Source organism: Dipodomys spectabilis, unplaced genomic scaffold (genome assembly GCF_019054845.1).
Source record: "Dipodomys spectabilis isolate Male_0828 unplaced genomic scaffold, ASM1905484v1 ptg000006l, whole genome shotgun sequence".
Taxonomy (NCBI): domain Eukaryota; kingdom Metazoa; phylum Chordata; class Mammalia; order Rodentia; family Heteromyidae; genus Dipodomys; species Dipodomys spectabilis.
Genome location: NW_024870683.1, coordinates 14664953 through 14674911, shown reverse-complemented (window position 1 = coordinate 14674911; position 9959 = coordinate 14664953). Strand labels below are relative to the sequence as shown.

The 9959-nt window shown below is 37.2% G+C and overlaps 1 non-coding gene across 1 annotated transcript; it reads left to right on the top strand.

Moving 5' to 3' along the window:
- Positions 1-4864: 4864 nt before the first annotated feature.
- LOC122124285 lies at positions 4865-4967 on the top strand. Its single transcript, XR_006150517.1, has one exon. It is a non-coding gene; the product is annotated as a U6 spliceosomal RNA (small nuclear RNA).
- Positions 4968-9959: the final 4992 nt, after the last annotated feature.

Below are 9959 nucleotides of genomic sequence, written 5' to 3'. Positions count from 1 at the left end.
CTGATTTGTATGTATTGAACCAGCTTTGCATCCCTGGAATGAATCCCATTAAATCACAGTGCATGATTTTTTCCTTTTGGTTAGTTGTTGAATTGGTTGGCCAGTATTTTATTGAGAAGTTTTACATCGATGTTCATCAAAGAAATGAGTCTATACTTCTCTTTTTTTGATGTGTGTGTGTGTGTTTTGTCGGTCGTGGGGCTTGAACTCGGGGCCTGGGACGGTCCCTCAGCTCTTCAGCTCAAGGTGAGCACTCTACCACTTGAGCCACAGTGCCACTTCCGGTTTTCTGAGTGGTTTCTTGGAGATAAGAGTCACACAGACTCTCCTGCCCAGGCTGGCTTTGAACCGTGATCCTCAGATCTCAGCTTCCTGAGTAGCTAGGATTATAGGCATGAGCCACTGGTGCCGGGTCCTATCTGGTTTTGGGATGAGGGTTATATTGGTTTCATAGAATGAGTTTAGTAGTGAGCTTTCCATTTCAATTTCATTGAAGAGTTTGAGGAGTACTGCTTTGAATTCTTTGAATGCCTTACAGAATTTGGCTATGATCCATCTGGTCCTGGGCTTTTCTTAGATGGAAGGTCTTTTATTGCAATTTCTACTTCATTTCTTATTATGAGTCTATTTAATTGTTCAAATCTTCTTTAATTTGGGTATATCAATATTTCCTAGGAATTCTTCCGTTTCTTGCAGATTTTCCAATTTGTTAGCATAAAAGTTTGCAAGCTATCATCATATAATGTTTTGGATCATGCTTGCTTGTGCCATGATGTTTCCATTCTCATCTTTGATTTTATTTGGGTATGTTCTCTTCTTTTTTTGGTCAGATTTGCTAAGGTTCTGTCAATTTTGTTAATTTTTTCAGTGAACTAAGTTTTTGTTGATTCAGTAGTTTTTTTTTTTTTTTTTTGGTCTCTAATGCATTTGTTTCTGATTTAATTTTGATTATTTCTTTCCATCTACTGGTTGGGGGAGGTTGTCCTGTTCCTCTTTTTCAAGGAGCTTAAGGTACATTATTAAATTGTTGATTTGAAATTTCTTCAATTTGTTGATGTAGGTACTCAGAGCTATACATTTTCCCGTGACTCCTGCGTTTGCTATATTTCAGAGGAACTGGTATTTTATATATTCATTTTGTTAAGTTCCATAAGTGTTTGAATTTCCATTCTGAAGTCATTAATGACCCACTAGTTCTACAACAATTTATTGTTCAGTCTTCATGAGTTAGATAATTTTCTATAATGGCTTTGGATGTCAAGCTCTATTTTTATTCCGTTGTGGTCTGATAGGATCCAGAGAATAATTTCTGTATTTCTGAATTTTCACAGATTTGCTTTGTGCCCTAAATATGATATATTTTGGAGTATATACCATATACTATTAAGAAGCGTGTATATTCTGATGCTGCTGGGTGAGATATTCTGTAGATGTCTGTTCAGTCTAGTTTGTCAATGCAATTGTTTAGTTCTGAGGTTTCTCTGTTGGGTTTTTGCCAGGTTGATCCATCCAGAGGCAACAGTAATGTGTTAAAGTTACCAAAAAACAATATGCTTGTATCTATTTGTGTTCATGGTAAGTATTACTTGCTTCATGAAGTTGGATGCTCTGGCATCTGGTGTATAGATATTTAGAATCATTATATCCTCCTTTGAAGAGATCCCTTTATTAGTATGTAATGTCCTTCTTTGTCTCCTCTCACAATTTTAATTTGAAGTCTATTTTATTTGATATTAGTAATTCAACTCTGGCTTGTCTATAGGGCCATTTGCTTGATAGATTTTATTCTAGCCTTTCACTTTCAGAATATTTTTGTTTTTGGGGGGCAAAATATGGTGTTTTGTTCTGCCCAGATGGAAACAAAAGCAAATCTAAAACCATGACAGAACACAACTTTAAGTAAAAAAGCAACCCAGAGGGCTGAAATTGCAGAGATTTAGAGGTTCGAAATCAGTGATAGCTATTCTTCCATCTAAGTTTCTTTTTCTTTGTTTGGGGAAGGGTATTATGGTTCAGGAAAAGAGATTACACATAGTTGTAGCCAGTGAACAAATCTGTTGTTAGCAATAAAACAATCTGAACCAAAAAGATAGCCGGATGAGCCAATTATACACAGTCAAAATGGAAACAAATACAGTCTATCTCCAGACAAATAATTAGGGATCATCAGTCTCACAAAAAGGAAGAAGGAGAGAAGTATCAGAAATAAAAGAAACAAGTTAGAGGCTTGGAAGGTGGCTCAGTGGTAGAGTGCTTGCCTTGCATACATGAGGCCCTGGGTTCGATTCCTCAGCACTACATAAGAAAAAAGAAAAAGCCAGAAGTGGTGCTGTGGCTCGAGTGGTAGAGTGCTAGCCTTGAGCTGAAGAGCTGAAAGACAGTGCCCAAGCCCAGAGTTCAGGCCCCACGACCGGACCCCCCCCCCCCCAAAAAAAAAGAAAAAAAGAAAAAAAAGAAACAAGTTAAAGTGAAATTAAAAGAAATATTAAGCAATACTGTGAAAATAGAGGAAGGATAAAATAAGAATAGAGGAATACAGTAAAGGAAAGTAACCAAAAGAAGAAAGCTATGATCTCAAATAAAAACAATTAAAAATTATATATAAAAAGTATTAACATTTTAAAAATAGTAAGAAAAGTAGAGAAATTGAAAATTGAGCAATCAAAAATATAGCCAGAATGAGGTATGCACACAACTAAGAGGCCTAGTAATCACTCTAGACTCTACATCTAAGACTAAGCAGAAGAGCCATGAAAAAGGAAAAACAAAAGACCTAAGAAGAACAGAAAATTTTATAAAAAGGTTCTCCATTTATTTTTTGTGTAGAACCTTCTATCTTCCAATGTCTGCTATTATTTCTTAACAGAGTCTTTGTGGTGGTAGCTTTCCTTGTGGAGTAGTTGAATTTAGAAGCCTTCTTGATATGGGGGTGTGGCAGTTACCTACATTGCCATACCCAGGTAAGTGTTAACCTTATTTATAATTCAAAGTGAATAGTTGAATAATCAAATCTCTTTGTTTGAATAGCCAGTATAAAGTTCTGCTTTACAAACTTGGAGACTTTGCTGGCCTCCACCCAGCCTAACTTTGTGTGTGTGTGTGTGTGTGTGTGTGTGTGTGTGTGTGTGTGTGTGTGTGTGTGTTGGAGGGGGGAGTTGCTTTGTGTGTTAGAACATTAAGAAGGTGATTGTAATCTGCTACTTAATATCTCTGCAGCCCTTGGATGTGGGTGGTACTGTGGCCTAGCAGCAACCAGTGGCTTTCCCCTTCCTGAGACTGTCCTCTTAGCCCAGCCTGAAATCACCCTGAGCCATTACAGCCTGTCCATTTTTTTTTCTAGTGAGATTTTAGAGATTTTCAGTTTATTAATTCCAAGGTTACTGGCTAGCCTTGGGCTGAGTTGCAGTATGTCTGGAATACTGAGCTTGTCCTTGCTCACTGCTGACTCTAGGGGTGGAGAAAGGGAGTCACCTCCCTTTGGGCAGGGCTGCCTTCCCTGGGCCTTTTGTTTTCCCCATCAGAGGGTAGTGGTGCAAGGTAACTTCAGGTTCCTTTATGCTTTTAAAAAATGGCACTGCTTCTCAAGCAAGTGTTTCTGGCCAGGTGCTCTGGCAGGCTCTTTTCCACTTTCAAGTATGGCATTGTTCTTGGGTAGGGGGAGGGAGCTGGGAGGGAAGGAGGATGTCTTTATAATTTTTTAACTCACTGAAATAGCAATGGAGGAGATATAACCAAGAAGATAAGCATTGACATCAGAAAGTAGAAACCGTCCTGTGAGCACATGTGTGTCTTTACATGTCTCTTTACTAGGATGTCTTTTGTGAAGTACTTACTTACACTTTAAGGAAAAATTCAGAACTCCAGAGGCATATATTAGTCAGGTAAATTTGAAAAAGTTACATTTAATGTGTATCATAATCAATTACACATAAGAACAATGGGAAGACTTCCTTCTGCTTTAGAGAAAGGGAAGTAGTTTTTTGTTGTTGTTGTTTTTATTTTTTGGTTTTGTTTTTTGGTCAGTCATGAGGCTTGAACTCTGGGCCTTGGCGCTGTCCCTCAGCAATTCAGCTCTAGGTGAGTGCTCTACCACTTGAGCCACAGCACTACTTCCAGTTTTCTGGTGGTTTATTGGAGATAAGTGTCTCATGGACTTTCCTGCCCAGACTGGCTTTCTCAGACTTCTGAGTAACTAAGATTAAAGGCATGAGCCACCAGCACCCGGAGGGAAGTAGTCTTTGAAAAGAGCTTATCTTGGGGCTGGGAAGGTGGCTCAGTGGTAGAGTGTTTGCTTTGCATGCATGAGGCCCTGGGTTCGATTCCTCAGCACCACATAAGCAGAAAAAGCCAGAAGTGGTGCTGTGGCTCAAGTGGTAGAGGGCTAGCCTTGAGCTGAAGAGCTGAGGGACAGCGCCCAGGCCAAGAGTTCAGGCCCCACCACCGATAAAAAAAAAAAAAAAAAGGAAAGAAAGAAAAAAAAGGAAAAGGAAAGAGCTTATCTTCAAGGATGCCAATTGCAGCATTTTTTTTTTTTTTGAGTTACTAAAAGTTAGGCTTCTAGTATTCTTTTATAGAAATATTTCAGAGTTGGGGCTGGGAATATGGCTTAGTGATAGAGTGCTTGCCTAGCGTGCATGAAGCCCTGGGTTCAATTCCTCAGTACCACAAAAACAGGAAAAGCCAAAGTAGTGCTATGGCTCAAGTGGTAGAATGGCTAGCCTTGAGCAAAAGAAACTCAGGGACAGTGCCTAGGCCCTGAGTTCAAGCCCCAAGACAGACAGACAGACAGACAAAAAGAGGAAAGAAAGAAAGAGAGAGAGAGAGAAAGGAAGGAAGGAAGGAAGGAAGGAAGAAAGAAAGGAAGGTGTTCGCTTCGACAGCACATATACTAAAATTGGAACGAGAGAAGATTAGCATGGCCCCTGCGCAAGGATGACACGCAAATTCGTGACGCATTCCATATTTTTTATTTCTTTGTTGCTTTGTATGTCCCTCCCCCACAGTATACCCCCTGTTTTCACTGTATTTGATGTTGGTATAATTTGTGGAGGGGAAGGGAATAAACAAATCATTTAACTAGGGATACAGGTGGACCCATTGCAACAATGAGATGTACAAGTCATTATGTCGAAAAATGAACTTTACATCTTGGGGCGGGGGAAGGGGGGTAGGAATGGGAAGGGGAAACAAAGGAGGAGGCAACAATGCTTGTAAGAATTGTACTCATTATTTTTCCCCTGTAATTGTGACCCCTCTGTATGGTATTTTCACAATTTTTTAAAAAAAAGAAGGAAGGGAGGAAGGAAAGAAGGAAGGAAGGAAGGAAGGAAGAAGGAAAGGAAGGAAGGAAGGAAAAATTACAAAGTAGAAGGCACTTAAAACCATTCATCCTGCTGATCTATGCAACATCTCTTCCTTCTCCTCTTTCCTTGTTAATCGTAGAAGCATGCCCTTGAAGTAGAATTATTCAAATCCTAAAGGACCATCCTTTTCTAGTTTAGATTTCAGAGTGTAGTTTTACAGTTGAGAAAAGAGTGACATGTAGAAAATGGCCCAAAGTCACCAGGGTCTGTTAGGTTCAATTGTCCAAGAGTCCTTTGGCATACCAGCTTAAGAGAGGAAAATAAGCTTATACTGAAGATGAAAGAAACTAATAGAAATGCCATGTCACCACAGTTCAACACAGATACGTACTCAACTCTATGGGGGAGTCTCAGAGCCATGTCAGGGCTAACGTCGTTTAACTTTCTTCAGATTCCTCAATACATCTAAACATCATGTAAGTGAGAAATAACAAAACCTTTCATGATTCCAAATCATATAACGTCTTTTGATACACACATAAGTATTGCTTTTATTATTTTCTTTCAGAATTAAGATTTCCTATACTAAAACAGCCCCCATCTGAAGGAAGCTTAACAGCTCTCTCTGTTATTTATTTCTGTGAGATCACTTACTTAGGAAGTGGATTTTAGAGGGGCCAGAGATAAGAAAAAAGAATATAAGAACTAAGGTTTATATTTACAAATTATGAAGCCAATTAGAATCACTAAATTTTTGTGTGCATATTTTATGCACTTAAGGTTTAAGATTCTTTTTAGAGTTTACTTTTAACTAACAAGATTCTTTTTAGAGTTTACTTTTAACTAACACCTAAGAACGTAACAATTGTACATAGTAATCCTGTACCATGAACATTCTGATACACAGGTACACTTTGTAGTCTTTAAATCAGCTTAATTCTCCCTTTTCAAACAGTTATCATTTCTTTGTGGTGAAAACATTCAAAATCACTTCTAACGTTTTGAATTTTACAGTACACATATATATTGTTATTACCTTACTATGTTACTACCTTACTATGCCAGGGCATAGCAGAATTTCTTCTTCATATCTAATTCTACTCAGTGTTAGAGTAGCACCTACTCTGTTCATTATTATTTGCTTCTCTAAAGGTGCTTTTGAGTGAGAGTAACATTTAAATCACTACGCTGAGAGAAGCATAAGTAGTCTCCATAATGAATGGGACTCTTCTGATCAGTCAGGCTTGAATACAACAAAAAGTTTTTCCTTCTGATCTTTTTTTTAAATTATCTTTAAGTAGTTGCACAAAGGAGTTGCCACTGAACAAAGTACTTTTTGAATATAATACATCTTGATCAATATCTTATCAGCTGTTTATTTTGACTTTGAACCTAAGTTGAAATATCATTTCTTCTTTAGTTTTGAGCCTACCAGCATTTGAACTGGAAATAAGCTCAATTTTTCTAGTTGTTAGGCTTTGTGGCCTAGTCTAGAACTAACTGTTGATTTTTGTGGGTCTCCAAAAAAAAGCCTTTAGGTTTTCTAGGTTCTATACTGTGAGTCAATGCTATGATGTCAATAATATATACCTGTGTGTGTGTGTGTGTGTGTGTGTGTGTGTGTGTGTGTGTATTATGTTTTTCTGGAGAACTTTTGTCTGATGTATTTAGTACTTCAGAAAAATAATATCATTAAATCATTATGCTGTGTGCTTCCCAACAATTGTAAGATATAATTGGTACCTTAGTTTCTGAATAATTCATTTCATAATCAGAATATATTAAAATCTATTAGCTCACAAAATCTGAAAGGGAACTGTAAACTATCTTCTCTTTTGATTCATACAGATTTGGCCCTATCTGCAAACAGCACTTTTCTAAATTTGCTTCTAAATATGAGATTCTCGTCCACATGATGATTTGAAACTGATCTGGAAGGCAATATCAGACAAATGTTCATTTGCTTGTTTTGTGCTTTTTATTGGTTTTCTCCTAGTCAAGACATTTCTTATTTTAGTTTCAAAACTTTTGTGATTTTCCCTTAAAATTTACATGATTGACTTTGAAATGTTTCTGGGAAAGAGCGTCATGCAAAAATGGCTCAGTTTCCTTTTTCACACAACAGATACTGAGATTTAGCCGCATTTTCATCTACCCAATGATAAAGCCTTTACTTTAAATAAACATCTAAGTATGTTCTATGTGTTTTAATGTGATGACTGCTGCTGAGCACTGACTCACTAATTGTAGCTGAGAAGTATTATTATCTTTGCTTTCAAGCTTTTTTTGTGTGCAAAACTTCAGACAGTATGCAAAAGTGCCTAGTTTTCTAATTTCCTTCTGCAAATAATGAGTTTCTACTTACTTTGGTGATAAAAAAGGATATTGGCTGCCTGAGAAAAATGTTTTCTGGTTTTGTTTGCACAGGTATAGGGCGAAATCTTTAAAAAACATATGCCACAAGACCTATTTTACACCAAATTGTAAGATATTAGCCTACAGAAAGTCAATTTAAAGCGAATCAAATATTTTAATGGAAAACGTAAAATATTGAAAGTACTAGAAGAAAACTGAGGAAAAATGCATCAACATTTAAGCACAGACAATTATTTTCTGAATAAGAATGCTCAGGAAATGAGACCAAGCATTGATCAATGGGATTTAATCAAGTTAGAGCTCTTTCAAAACAAAAGAATCAATGACCAGAGTCATTGGGAGAAAATCGACCATATATTTATCCAACAGGAGATTTATGTCTAAAATATATGAATAGTGCAAAAAAGTCAACAAAATTGGAGGTAGAATTGAGGAAAAAGGAATATTGAGCATGACTATGGGATTTCTAGCAAGAATGGTTATTGAGACAGGTTCAATTATACCTTATTAGATGCAAACTTGAGGGAAAGACTATTTCTTAAAATGACAGCAAATGGCATTAGATGAACATCACATAACTTCACCTAGTTTCTCATCACTCTTTGTACTTCTCTCCACTAAGATCAACCTCCCAACCCAAATCTCAAACTCATGTGAGTGATGTACACTTGAGTCAAGAAAAGGGTCATACACTTTAAATCTAAGCTTTAGACTGGCAAAACCAATACTCTCTCCTGTCATATTCTCTTCTCTTTACTCTCCATCTTTTCTCAGAATAACTGTTTTCCCCTTTATGATAACTTTAATATATGTAAAAAAGAGAGCAGGGCCAAATGAAATGATGGCTGTCTCATTTTGTTGAACTATCTGTTGGAAAATTCTGATTGAGTGGTGTAACTTTGTACTGGAGTTTGAAATAGAAGGATAAAACTCTAATGGATGCCTTATCTTCAAATTAGTAGAGTAATAAAAGAGAAATAAGAGTAGAATTTCATAGTAGTTCCACCTGAGAACCCTTGTAGCCTACCAATTTTCAAACTCTTCATAACAATTACCTGTATATTAACAGATCATAGATGAGTCCCTATTTTTCACCTCAGTGAACAATTTTTTTTCTGGCAATAAAACAAGCGGTACTTTCTTTCCTTATTATGGTAAAACTGCCACTGGGTTTCATTTAATAAGAATTAACTGTGAATAAATTACAGCATCAAATTATGCACCATGACATGACTTGGTGTGAAAAATCTAGGCAGCTGCAAGACTCCTTGAAGTTAATTCAAGCTGAGCTTAGTAGAAAAACCCTTAATTACTTCCTGGAAATCGTGAACCTATTTTCAGTTCTTAGTGCCATTGGGATCATGGTTTATTTGAATTACCAGCAAATGTTCATGAAAGGCAGAAGTGGGAATGGCCTACAGAAATGGAGGTCAACATTTTTATTCTTGGATTTGCCTTAGGGCTTTTATTAGTAAGCTTGTCTCTACAAATTGGCTTGAGAATTCACAGCTGGATTTAGAAGAATCTACATTTTACATTCTGAAGAAAACACAGAATCATCATATTCTACCTCCCACAGAGAACAAACTTCCTTTCTTTGTCATTTCTGACAGATGGTTAGCATCTACTTATAAAAGCTTCATGACTGAGGCTCATTACTGCCTAAACCAGCTTGTTCTTGTATGAGAACAAAGTTTTAGAAACTGTAGTCAAAATCTAGATTTAGTTTTGTCAATTGGAGCAGTTTCCCAAACTTCCCTGAGTGGTAGTTGTGAAATCTCATATTATCTGGCTTTTTTGCCCCCTGAAAAAGCTAAACCAGAAATCTGATTTTGGGCATGCATGGGTTTATGCAGTTTATCTAAAATAGTAAGTAATTACTGTATTTATTAAACATTTCTCTACCTGAAGGAGCATGTAGGAACTACCTGGTGATCTTCCTTTAAAATGCAGAGTCTAATCAGTTTGGAATGAGACATGATATTTTTATTTGTTTTGTTCCTTCCTTCCTTCCTTTCTTCTTCCTTCCTTCCTTCCTTCCTTCCTTCCTTCCTTCCTTCCTTCCTTCCTTCCTTCCTTCCTTCCTTCCTTCCTTCCTTCCTTCCTTCTCTCCCTCCCTCCCTCCCTCCCTTCCACTCTCTCCTCTTTCCCTTTTTCCCTTCCCACCCCCCTTCTCTCTTTCTCTCTCTCTTTAGCTTTACTTTTTCTTCTGTGTTTTGGAGTTTCTACTCAGAGTCTTACGTGTGCTAGGCAGGCATTGTACCTCTGAGCAATAACACC